The following is a 13591-nucleotide window of genomic DNA, read 5'->3' as shown; positions in this document are numbered from 1 at the left end:
AAACTCCAGCATTTTGGGGCTAATCATGAGTTGAATAAGTATTAACTGAGAATCGAAGTAAAGCAAATCAAGCAGGATAATCTAATATACTGAGTACCTGTTTCTACTACTTCAGTATGCAAAATAGCACAGCCATCACTCTTCTTTTTCCAGAAGTCTGAGACCCCAGCTCTCCAATAAGAAAGGTGTTTTGTCTCCCTGGTTAATACAGCTAAATAAACTGGATTGCACATTCTTTCTTTTTTTATTTAAGTACTGCAACTATTTAAAAAAACCCCAAAACAACAGCACAAATCGTAAGTGAAAGAAAATCTTAGAAGTGTACCTCTTCTTTATGCTGGTAACTGCAAGTGTGAATTTTTTACTGTTTCTGATAGCTAACTCCTTTAAAACATCTGAATATTTTGGAGATGAGAAAAGTGTTCTCCCATCAACAGACTTGCAATAATCACACACAAGACAAAGCAGCTCTATGTTCGGTGCTATTCAAAACCCTCACCTTGTTGCATGGAAGCACAAACGAAGGACCTGGACCAAAAAAACTCCAGCTATACAATCTAGGGTTCAGAACCTATCCTCAGAAGGATCAGTCCTGGCCTTGATCTTTTTGCATTATTTTCTCATGAAAATGAAACACCGCACTGTTTCTAAAGCAGAGTTCAGAAATTCTAGCTGCAATTTAATGCTCAATTCATGGATACATTTATTGGTAAAAAATAGAGGAGACAGTTCTATATGCATTTCCAAAGTGGATTAAAGGACAAATATATGTGGTTTTCTGTGCAATTAATTTTCTGCAACTGCTAAATATCCTAATATATCAGCAATAAGGAACAAATGATCCCTGTGATTAAGAGAAGATGTAATCTTCAGTGCACTTCTTTATCTTTGAATAACCATTTTGAGTGACATGTAAAGATCTTTGCACTTTTGGGGCAAGTGGGAGGAGGAAGGGTTATGCTCTTCTGTAAAGTTTTGGACACGAACTACTCTTGTAGATTCAACGGTAGCAGAATCCCTTACAGGAACTATTACACAGCCACAGAATCCTCTGAGCTGGAAGGAACACATAAGGATCACCACGTCCAACTTTTAAGGAAATGGTCTATGTGAGAATGGAACCCATATTCCAATCCAATGAACTCATCTCAGGGCTGAATGCAGATTTTCAAGAATTATAATCACCAAAAATGCTAAAGGCACTGCTGCTCTCTGTTTTGGAATACTACCAATTCAGCTCTTTTATAAAATTATGCTGAGATCAACAGAAGAACACAATAAAGTGGCATTTTGAGGAATTGCTGCGTTATTCATATGGGCCACTGGCCCTTGTTTAGCATTTACTATGTGCTTCAATTTATCCTTGATCAAGAATTCATCAAGTGATCAATTAATATACATTAAGTGATTAATTTAATATGCATTAAGATTTTCAGCATCTCAACACCACATGTTCCACACTATTTCCAATAGTGCTCTGTTTTCAATAGCATGACTTTTAAGCTGTACTTGTTTGTTGTCACTGGAAGTTTCCAATTAGTTATTTTATTGATTGTTTACTTCAACTGTAGCATCTAGTCCTGAAAAGAGCAATTTGATTAATACAGCTTACTCTTGTCTTCATCCCAACATTACTGGGAAACACACAGAAAAGCTACTGTGTATATATAAATACTGTGAATGTATAAATAACCTAATTAAACATACCAGAGACACAGATTTCATCTGAAAAACCATCATAGGATATAGAATATGGTTTGTCAGAGAAATAGAAAACTGTTAGGTAAACAAAGGTAATTTAAATGTTCAGGTTCTAGTATCATATAGAACATATTGGAAGAGCTACAGGAATCACAGACAATAAATACTTGATTAATAATTTGACTTACAATACTGACAAGTATATTCCTATAGTCTCTTTCGGATTAATTTCCATTCTTTTCAGTTAGTAAGAACTCATTTTAGCTGCCAAAAATCAAAACCTGATTCTCATTTTGACTGGGTTCTCCACAACATGGCAAATTCAGAAGCCAGATTTATCGTAAATCATCTTATAGTACCTTTTACTTCTAGAAAGAAGCCTTTAGTCCTCTTCTCTGAGAACCCCCAGGAAAACCCTCTTGGCCTCATACTTTCAAGCACATGGAACCTTGGGGAGCTCTGGTATGAGGGTACTCATTATACCTTTCAGAAGTTAATGGCAGCATTTCTAACCAGGAATTTTATTCTTTCAAGTGAGCTCTCTGGATAGTGTCTGAAACATACCACTTTAGTCACTAACTTTTGCTACCAGATCTTGAGGCAAAGTCCCCAGATCTTGCTTTAGTAGGTTTACAAAAATTACAATTAAACTTTCATGAATTTATTTCTATTTAATCTCGTAAATTCAGCTGGTAAATTTAAATTAAGCCTTTTAAGTAGAAGGAACTTTGAGGTACTGCTAAGGTACAATATTTCCTTATGTCACAGTGTTCCAAATACATATGACTAAAACTTGTATTCAAGGTATAAAGCTCTCACTTTGCCTCGAATCAATGATAAGTAGCTCCGTGCTCCAAATGTTTTACTTTCCACTCTTCTTCCTCCTCTTCCTCCTCCTCTCTTATATCCTACCCACCAGCAACCTTAGCTTATGAGGAAAAACATAAAATAAGAAAACAGTTAAAAATACTCTTATGATGTCAGGGCCCAAGGGCCCGAAGCAAAAGAAGTCACCATCAAGATAACAAAACATATAAATATACACTCCAAATTCCAAACTATTTTAAGGGGTTTCAATACTTACAAAAGCAGTATTACAGTCCTTTTGTGCATATTTATTACTCTAATAGATATTAGGAGACTAATATTACCAATTAGGAGCACTTCAGTATATTATATAATCAAAAGATACCATCATGTGACTCCTTAATCACCCTTAACTTGATTGTGATACAGCACCGTTGATACAGTAATATAACAAAAGAGTATTCACTTTTTCAGGGTGTCAAAGGTTATTATAATCATGTCACAAATTTACTACCTAATGGATATTCTGAGGTTATGCCAAGATGGACGTAGCAATTATCCTGAAAAGTAGCAATTATCCTAAACATTGCTACTGCTTTCTCATTTATTAATTCTCTACATAAAATATGTATTTCTTTACCTTGTTCTCAAGTATACTTTTCATCCTCACCTTGACAAGTCTCCTGCTTGCCAAGAACAGAAGAAAATTCAATATATACTTAGATAGGAGGTAAGAGCAAACATAACTTATTTCCTACTGTAAAGACAGTCTGTTACCAGCCTCCCCAAAATAAATTTTAAAAATAGTTTATTAGGAAAAAAATCATATTTTTTAGAAACTTCAAAAGGCCCAGGAGTAGTAAAGACTATGTGAAAATTAAAAACTATTATTAGTTTTAAGTATGAAAATTAAAAACTATTACTATAAAAACGATTTATTCCTGTCATCTTATTTTCCAGTACACTTTGTTGAGAAATTTGCTTCACAGGCTGGTTTATAGGTTGGTATTAAGTCTAATCTACACACACTGGCAGTCCAGCAGTCAAGAAGAATCGAGAGAATAACTTCCATCTTCATTTCAGACTGGTGTGCTTACAAGCAGCGTTGATTAGTGTTCATTTTTTATTTAGTAAATTTTTACATAAAAACAAGTTTGCCTATTTGTCTTTGTGCCTACATCTACAGATATTTTAGAGCAAGAAAAAACAACTATTGTAGAAAACTGCCTGTCTACATGCGCACTTTCCAAATTAAAACAAATTGCATGCTACTATAACTTCCCCTGGAAATAAAATTAAAGGACAGAGTTTTGCCAAAACAAAGGAATCAATATTGGCTAAGCAACCTGTGAAATCTGGCAAACTGAACAACTGTCAACCAGATGGCTAACATTATTATTCAATGTTTAGACTAAAAATTCTCCTGGAGAAAGTAATCAACTCTTTTCTCTTGCTACTCTATATTTGTTTCTTCTATTTACTCTGATAATTAGTAATTTAACAGAGTTGCCTTCTGAATTACATTATCAGGTCTCACAGGAAAAAGAGCTCAGTTTTCATGTTTAAGCAATTGTGGCCCCTAGCAGGGCTAATTTTGAGGCCAGCATATATATTAAACCTCTTGCACAGGTATCATCTGAGTATCATTGCAAACTGCAGAAGTATATTTCCAGTTGCATTCTGTTGCTCTGCAGGTCTAGAGAAGACTTGATGCCCTGAGGAAGCAAACTTTGCTGGGATTCATGCAAGATCTCCCTTTCTCAGATACTCTGAAAACATTACATCTCCCTCTCCTCACAAAAGGACTGTATGATCATGATAAAGTGTTTCTCTACCAGAAGGTGGTTGGGCACTGAACAGGATCCCCAGGGAAGTGGTCACAGCACCAGCCTGACAGAGCTCAAGAGCATTTGGACAATGCTCTCAGCACATGTTGTGACTTTTGGGGTGTCCTGTTCAGGACCACGAGCTGGACTCGATGATCCTTATGGGTCCCTTCCAACTCAACATGTTCTGTGATTTCCATTAATCAGGTTTCATGACCCCAAAAATATCATTTATTTGCGTCACACAAAAATTAATTTTAAAACTTTCTGGTTCCAATAGCTCATCTTGTAGGAGCAGATCTTCCCTCTAATTTACCCCATTTCAAGAGGCTTAAAAACAAAGAATAAAACCCTCTTTAATGGGAAAAGCAGAAATAGTATCTCAGCACATCCACCTAACTCTTATCTTCTGCCCACAAGAACAGTGAAAGCAGGAGTGATATCACTGAATTTTACATATGTTATTTGCTTCCTTTCCATAATGAATCTTAACAGGGCAAGAAGGCAATCAACTATACTTTCAAACACAAAATATGCAAGTACTAACCTACACAATGCATTTTTAGGAACAAACAGAAAAAAAAATCTCATCACAATCCACTGTAAGACACTCCTGGCAAGGAACACACCAAAGAAGTTACTAATACTCCCAACACCACTAGTAATTTTTTTAAAGTTAAATTTAAGAGGAGAAAACAGGCAATAAAGTAAGGTACCTTTACATCTCTGGCAGAAGACTCTGCAATTCGGCAAAGTACCAAAACATACAATGTCCTAGTTTAAAAGAATTTCAATGTCAGCAGGAGCCAGAACAATATCCAGCAAGACCAACATAAAGCTATCCGTACCAGAACACAGGGAATCAGATGGATGTGCAAAATCTAAACTTGTCTCAAGGCTATTAGGCAAATCCCAGATTTGATGAATGCACACTGATGTTAAGCAGATCAACATCACATTCTAGAACAAAACCCAGACTTGAAAAAAGACTTGAAAAAAACAGGGGGCTGCTAGCTCACTCCTTAATTCCTTATTCCTTCTGTATGTGGATTGCTTGCTCTTATCAGTGATCTACCACAGAGGTGGTACAACAACAATACACCTCAAAATACAAAAGAAGCTAAAATTTACATCCTGAAAGTGTGTGGCATGGTGAACAGAAGCACAAACAATCATACGCCTTCACAGGTTTCTAGAAATGGAAGGAGGGAAGGGGGTGTGGAACACATCTCCTTTCAATGTATTTCCTCAGTAAGGTTTATGTGTTTTGTCTTGCAATCTAAATAGTACACCTTACAAGACTATTTGGTAACACTCAGCTCACTGGAATGTAGCAATCTCTCCTAATGCTTGAGGAATGAAGTTTCTGGGGGATATCTCTAATGAAAATTAACGTTCAGACAGGGCCTTTTCATTCAGTCCAGCTAATTTTCAGCTCACTTCTATGACAACAGTGGAAATAAAGATGACACATGGGAAATTGCAGCTAAAACAACTATGCAAAGAATAAAGGCAACTCTGGGAAGAGACACTAGGTCTGATCAAGGCTTCAAACTATAGAAGGCAGAACTGTTTCAGGTATCTGGCAACATAAAAATATTTTTACAGCACTTTGGAGGAAGTCCAATTATTGCTAACATCACTCTAGCTTCACTAACAGTTACAGTAGCATCACACACCAATATTGTATGGGTCTCTGATAACAGCAGTCTAAACGCCACATAAGTTAGATCTTATTTTGCAGCTTACAAGAAAAGGAATGAAATGCTCGTTGTGTTTACATCAATGGCAAAATTTTTGTTAGTCTCAATTAAGACTAAATTTTACATTGAGCTTTAATGACAGTGAGAAACCCATCCACGTAAGAGCTTACCAAGTAACTACATTAGAAAAATTAAGCATTTTAGCGATAATGGTAAATTCTTGTTCGATTAAATCTGTTGTTTGTACCCATTCTCCCATACCAAATCTACCAGCTAATGCATCACTCCTTATCTTGTGGGTTACCTAACAGTTATCTGGGTTATCTGGCTATAGAGTTTTCATTACCCAATTCTAGCAAACAAGAAATTTTTTTACCAATTAGAAATTCTACTTTTTCACTTAAAACTTTTATATGTGGTTACCACTGTCTCCCATAGCTTAAAACCAGTATTAGAGATTTATACTGTCATTTCAAACATCTGAAAGATTTTCTTCAACTCCTTCTCTACAGAGTAACACTTCAGAAAAAAAAAAACTGATCTGGGGGTGCTGGTGGGCAGCAGCTCAGGGTGAGCCAGCAGTGTGTGCCCGGGCAGCCAGGAGGGCAAACCCCATCCCGGGGTGCAGCAGACACAGCATCACCAGCTGGGATTGGGATCATCCCGCTGGATCCAGCCCTGGTGCGCCTCACCCCGAGTCCTGTGTGCAGTGCTGGGCCCCACACTCTGAGAAGGGTGGGAAGAATGTCCTGGATTGGTCCAGAGGGGACCTGGAGAGGAGTGCTGGTCTGTTCCCAGGATTTCCTGGAATCCAGTAACAGGATATGTGCAAATGGTTCAAGCCTTATCACAGGATGTTCAGACTGGACACTGGGAAATATTTCTTTACCAGGAGAGTGGTCAAACACTGGAAGAGGTCTCCTACAGATGTGGCTTTTGTTCCATGTCTGTTAAGTGCCTTAAAAAGAGGCAGTTAGACAATGCATTTAATACCAAAGTTAACATTTGTTCTGTTGTGAATTGGTCAGGCAGTTTGACTACATGATTTTTGTCCCAAAAGACCAGTCCATTCTATTCTGGTCTGAACATCAACCGAGCCAAACCAATCACCCAAATTTCCCTCATCACAGAACCTCCTTTTCTATCAACTTGTATACTGCTTGAGTGGAATACAAAGAAACCTATTTCCTTGAAGTTCACTTCCTCTGGGGAAAAAAAAAGGTAAAGATTAATTCAAAGTTTCACCATGGAATTAGCAGCATTTTGTGCCAGTTACATACTATGAGCTATCGGTGATGAGTATGTTGCATATACACCAATCCTTGGCACTTTCTTTTTTAGAAATTTAAGTTCTGCAATTAACAGATGCATTATAAAATAATTCCCCCATGTCCAAGCATGAACAGAAGCACATACATTAAACTGTACATAGCAAGTTAGAACATTAATCCTCTCATCAGAGGAGTCACTTATGACCTGTAATATAGAAAAAAACATGTATTCCTTTGTATTAGTGTATCAAGGAATAGCATTTACTTCCACCTGTATGTACTAAAATTACAAGGAGGCAAGGGGAAAACCTAAAAATGTTCCTGCCAGAGCATAATCTTCCTCTGGCTAAGCTGTGGGGATTGGGAGGGAAAGCAACAGAGACACAACCTGTTTACTTGCAGAGAAGAATTACTACTCACCTTTCTTCCTTCAATTAAATAATGAATGAACATAAGGGGCTTTATAATTCCAACAATGCTTCTATAATAGTCATGCAACTGCTAAATTCAAGCTTTCTCCCGGCTTACACAGGTATACAAAAAGAAGACATATGTTCCAAATTCTTTATCTCAAGTATTTGAACATAAGGTAAAATACTGACTGTGTTATTGATACTCAGAGCTACTCATAGAGTTGGGTTCTAATTCTTATACTAAGATTTTTTATAAGAATTTCTAATATTTATTTAGTAATGAAAAACATACCTTTCATTGAAATCCCACAGTTCTACAAAGTTAAAGCATTTCTGCATTAGCATAAGGAAACAGAGGAACAAACAGAAAACAATTTCTTCAAAGTCACTGAGGAAACATATGACAAAAAGAGATGAAACACACAAATCTTATATACTTTAGCCTATTAGGAAACACTGTTTTTCAAGGCTTTCCTCAAAGATAATCTATTATTCACCTTAAGATCCTCAAGCATGACATGACAATTTATGCAATGATGGTCAATATTCTACCAAAAAGTATCACAAAAAAGTATTTTCTTTTCAGTTTATATTACACACATTTACCTTGATATGAACTCTAATAACAGCTTAATAAGTGTAAGTAAAAAAATCTGTGAAAAGTATTCAGAGTCCACAGTAAAAGCAAACCTGTAAATGAAAGAATGCACTTCTCTGGCATAAAAGAAGAGTCTCATACTTTTCCCCCTCCTCTCTTGCTGACTACTCACACTCAGAAATAGCCACAAAATAAAATCCTCAGAATAAAGATGTATTTATGGCACTAAGTACATCTGACAGAAAAAGAAAAATTCATTCTTCAGAAGAATAAAAATAACTTCATGACATCCACATCAACATTTACACGTTTTTGTTGTACATTATCTTAACACACTCCCACAGATACTTGTCCCTGGAGTCCATTGACAAGGTTTCATGCTATTCACAGGCATTAAATCAGGCCATTCATTCTTTGCAAACAAGAAGAGATAAGTTTCCTCAGAAACACCTAGAGCAAAGACTTTTGCTCGATCACTCAGTCAAACTCATACCGAAGCAACAATTAGCTATGTGGGCATTTAGACTGAAGACAGGGAATTGACATTCAAATCAATGCGACAATGATAAGTGGAATTTTCAGTCAATTATTCCTGCATATTTTATGAGCACTTACTTTTTAATGTGCTACAGAGGATCCCCTGACTTGTCAATAATGCCTGTCACATCCGTTCACAAAAACCTCCCAGTTTTGCCCCGGTATGAAATGAAAGATGTATTTTTCTCTTATCTTATGGGAAGAGAGCTTCTTATGAAAGTGGTCAGTTGATGATAAATAAGAACTTCTAATGTACAGCATAGAAAAAAAATACTAGCTAGTAGTTTGTCTCTTGGCCTCTTCTACTTGGACACTCATTTATGTCAATTTAGTTGATACATTATTAAAATCTTATCTGGAATACTTCAATACTGTCACACAGTTAATCAAGATTTATTAAAAAAATGTCCAATGAATCTATTAATAGGGAGGAAGGACAGCACTACAATTTGGTTTCAGGAGTCAGAAGTCTAAGAATCCAATTCTCACATCTGACACATGACACTACAGAAATTAAAGTTAGTTAAGTAAGGATCATTCTGCTTCAGGTCTGCAGAAGCTTGATTAGTTCTGCTCTAATTTTAAAGAATAGTACATTTACTTATATACTTGTCTACTTAAAAAAAAACCCAAAAAACCCCAAACTAAAACCAAATATCGGGTAACATCAGATTTACTCTATTCATAGGTTTTTTTAAAATTTATTACTCCTAAAGATTTACAAAGTTCCTTTTGCTGCAGTAGCCTTGTGGGCTTTATTTTGCAAGATTACCATAAATGATACTGTGCAGATTACACTTGAGCAAGTAATAATGTGTCCTTAGAGTGTGTCCAGTAATACCTGTACAAATCATCACTAGTAAAATCATGAAACTATAGCTCACAGTATTGCTTAGAAATACACTTTCTACTGGAAGTTAAAAATGCATGGAGAAGTACTGTGTCATAACCCTGCAACCATATGCAAGGCTAACAGTTAAAAAACCAACAGAAACCTCTCACAAACAGCATCTGACATGAGTCTGCCCTTTATTATTACACAAAGTAAAAGCATTCTTGAACAAATTTTAAAGACACTGTAAACAAAACTTCCAAAATTCAGAACAGTAAATTGTGATTGTTAATATAAATAATCTAGATTTATCTTTGTTAATTTATTATTTATGTTTAGTGAGTTTATTATTAATATAATAATTATAAAGAGTATTTTGTACCTCCATAATATTTAACATACTGTACATTCCTGTAACTTAGAAAGTAGACTAACCGCATGATCCTAAAGTGTTCTTGGGACCTGGTGGTATGTGCCACCAAGTCTCAAACACAAAGAATTTTCTAATTCCCAAAACTGCATTAAAGGAGTTACAGATTTTTAATGAGTATTACCATTGTCTTCATTTTAATAACATTAACAATGACAGCAATTTATTATAGCATTAACTGAAAAACTTTTTCTGGGAATACCTTTCTTGGTGAAGGTTTAATTGTTTAAGATTTGATTTTTGAGAGCTGTTCTACCACTTATGCATGTAGCAAGATCTTTACAATCTGGCATACTTTTGCTCATTGTTTAGGCCAGGTTGACACAAAATATGCTGTATTCACTTTATTTATTATTTATTCAAATAATTTTTTTTTAATCACCTGATAAAGACTAAAAATTTTTATTTGGGAACGATCTCATGCAATATACACATATTCCTGTAAATGCCAAAAATTATTCCATGTACACCAGAGGATTCTAAGGAAACAGGAACTTTCTGAGTTCCTGTTTCAAGAAAGACTTGTTTCACCTATCTCTGTCACCCTTCTTAAGATCCTCCACCCAAATGTGTTTTGAAAGACTATCTTTGCCATAAACAGCACCCTCACAACTGTAGGGCAGTATACTGAAACATACATATTCGGGAAAAAGAAATTATAGTTTAAAAGTACACTGAGCACCCAAGGATGTTCCACTGATGGAACAAGGCTGTGTCCAGTGCCTTCAAAGGGGTATCCTTTGTTGCTGTAACTCCTCATAACATCACCCCAACTCCACCAGTGTCCCTTATGACCCACAGTACTCTGTGGTTAATTTCATGTGCACTCACCCTGCTGGTCCATATGCACGTGCTGACCAGATGGAATCACAGAATCATACAATGTTAAGGAGGTAGAATGGACCTTACTGATCATCTAGTCCCAACCCTCCCTGCCACAAGCAGGGACATTGCCCACTAGACCAGGTTGCTCAAGGACTTGTGCAGCCTGGCCTAGAACACTGCCAGAGATGGGCACCCAGAACCTCCCTGGGCAGCCTGTTCCAGTGTCTCACCACCCTCACAGGAAAGAACTTCTTCCTAATATACAACCCAAAGTTCCCCTCTTTCTGTTTGAACTCTTTGCCCCTTGCCTCATCACTACAGCTCCAAATGAGGAGTCCCTCTCCAGCTTCCCTGTAGCCTCCCTTCAGATAATGGAAGGTGGCTGTGGGTTCTCTACACAACTTTCTCTTATTCAAGCTGAACAGTCCCAAATTTCTTTGCCTGTCTTTGTAAGGGAAATTATCCAGTTCCAGAGGACTCCTGCCCAACAACATGGGGAATATCAGTCTTTCTCTTTGACCCTTCCTTCGAATTTTAGAATATATATAGGAATAGAATCACCATAAAACCTTTATTCTGCTTTGAAACTTGGTTAAAACTACCATGTTCAATCCTTAGTAGTCAAAGACACGGAGAGGCAGAATCACACACATCTCACTTCCTGAGAATACAAACATAAAAAGCACAGAAGTTATCAGCAAAACTGATCCATGCTTGTAAGCAAGAAGATAACCTCCGGGATCCTTTTTCGAATCAGGTTTTCCCAGCGCCACGTTCTCTGGAGCCCAGGCCCTGCGGCGGCGCCCAGCCCTGCAGCGCCCAGCGCCACCGCCGCCCAGGAGGCGGCAGCAGTGAGCACCCGCCCCGCCGCGCCCGAGGCGCCCGCGGCAGGGCCGAACCCAGCGGGCAGGGTTCCATGGATTTGGAATTAACAGATATATTACAAAGTAATATAGCAACGCCCCGATCTCTGCCTTCCGCAACGTGTCCACCCCTGCTTCGAACACTGTATGGTGATCAGTTCTTATGACACAGCTTTCCAATCTTGAGCTAAGAAGGGGAGGTGAGCATAAACCCAAAAAATGGAGCAAGTAGTTCATGTAACTCGGAACATAAACTGAATTAAATTTATTGGGCGCAGACAATGAAGCCTTCTTTTCACAAAAGAGATGGGGGACAGCTTAAGAGCCTTTAATTACATATCAGAAAAAAATCCCAAATTCTGAAGGTTCTCCTATTTTTCAATAGCCCATCACTCGATTGTTATATCATAGTAGTTTTACCTAAAGGATTCTTCACTCTCAGAGAGAGAGCATTATGCCATTTTAGTTATTTTAGTTATCCTCCCACATGAAAAATGGCCATTCGGAAAATTTTTGAGAGGAGAGGAAATTTAATTACCTACATTTGTGAACCAAACCCAACACTTAAAATGTCAAATTCTCCCAGCACTTATGGGACATCTGTCTTCCCTAATCTTTAGTTTAAATAAAAGGCCAGCTATATCTTCTGACAGTATTCCTTAAAAGCCTACTCTGCTGGAGTTCCTCCACCACAGCAGATGTGTCACATTGCGCAGTACAAAAGCTGGCAAAGTCTGCTGAATCAGAAACAATCCCCCTCCCTCTATCAACCATTTAGGAAGGTATCCGTGTATTATTGTTGCATCCATCTTGCGCATACATCACAAAATGACCTTTTGTCACTCTGTTTCCTCCCTAGAAGGAGGGGGTATAGCAAGACGCTGACAGGACAGATGTTGATGCCTCTCTTCGCAGATGTTTTCAGTACCAGATAGTACCTACACGGGGAATACAAGAAGGCTGGACACGGACTTTTTACAGGGGCACGTAGTGATAGGACAAAGGGAATGGCCTTAGACAGAGTAAGTTTAGCCTAAATGTTAGGAAGAAACTTTTCACCCAGAGAGTGGTGAGGCACTGGCACAGGCTACCCAGAGAAACTGGGGCTGTCTCATTGCTGGAAGTGCTCGGGGCCAGGCTGGCCGGGGCACGCTAGCACGGACACCTCATGAGCCAGGCAGGCAGGCACCAGCAGCTCGGGCAGCAGCGCCAAGGACGTAGCGCAGGCCACGGTCACCTCCCTCTGCCCACCTCAAAGCCTCAGGGAAGGCGGGCCCGACGCCTCGCTGCCCATGTCACCCCTTCCCCAGCAGACTCGTCGCCGCCAGCTCTCGCGGAGGGCGAAAGGGGAGGGCGCGGAGCCCGGAGGCTCATCCGCACTAGCGCATCCCCTTCCCGCCACGACACCCCCGGACCGCGACCACCGCGGCGCGGCCAGCGGGGGCAGGACGGGCGAGAAGCCGCGGCTCCCTGGAGCGGCTGGGCAGGTCCCGCCGGAGCTCCCCGCGCCCGCTCCGTCCCGCCCCTGCCTGGCCGCCGCTTACCGCGCCCGCCGCGCCGCGCCGCGCCATTGGGGTTTCGCGCGCGCTGCCTGCTGCCCCGGGCCGCGCCTGCGCGGGGGGGCGGGGCCGGGCGGGGCCGCCTGTCCTCTGGGGACCCGGGACCGCGCTCGGGAGCGCGTTGAGGCTGGGCTTTGGGCGGCGCCTCGGCGCGCAGAGGGTGGCAGGCGCTGGAACAGGCCTCCCCGTACTAAGCCTGTCTGTCTGAGTTAAAGAGCTTGGACAA

General features: G+C 39.4%; 1 protein-coding gene across 1 annotated transcript in view; it reads right to left on the bottom strand.

Moving 5' to 3' along the window:
* Positions 1-13374, bottom strand: part of FANCC (FA complementation group C) — a 74907-nt gene extending 61533 nt beyond the window's left edge. Inside the window, exon 1 of the mRNA XM_066569710.1 lies at positions 13351-13374. The gene's annotated coding sequence lies outside the window, so the exon portion shown is untranslated. The remainder of the gene's footprint in view (positions 1-13350) is intronic.
* Between the last annotated feature and the right edge of the window lie 217 nt (positions 13375-13591).

This window comes from Molothrus aeneus, chromosome Z (genome assembly GCF_037042795.1).
Source record: "Molothrus aeneus isolate 106 chromosome Z, BPBGC_Maene_1.0, whole genome shotgun sequence".
Taxonomy (NCBI): Eukaryota; Metazoa; Chordata; class Aves; order Passeriformes; family Icteridae; genus Molothrus; species Molothrus aeneus.
The sequence above is the reverse complement of the archived record's forward strand: the minus strand, read 5'-3'. Positions and strand labels throughout refer to the sequence as shown.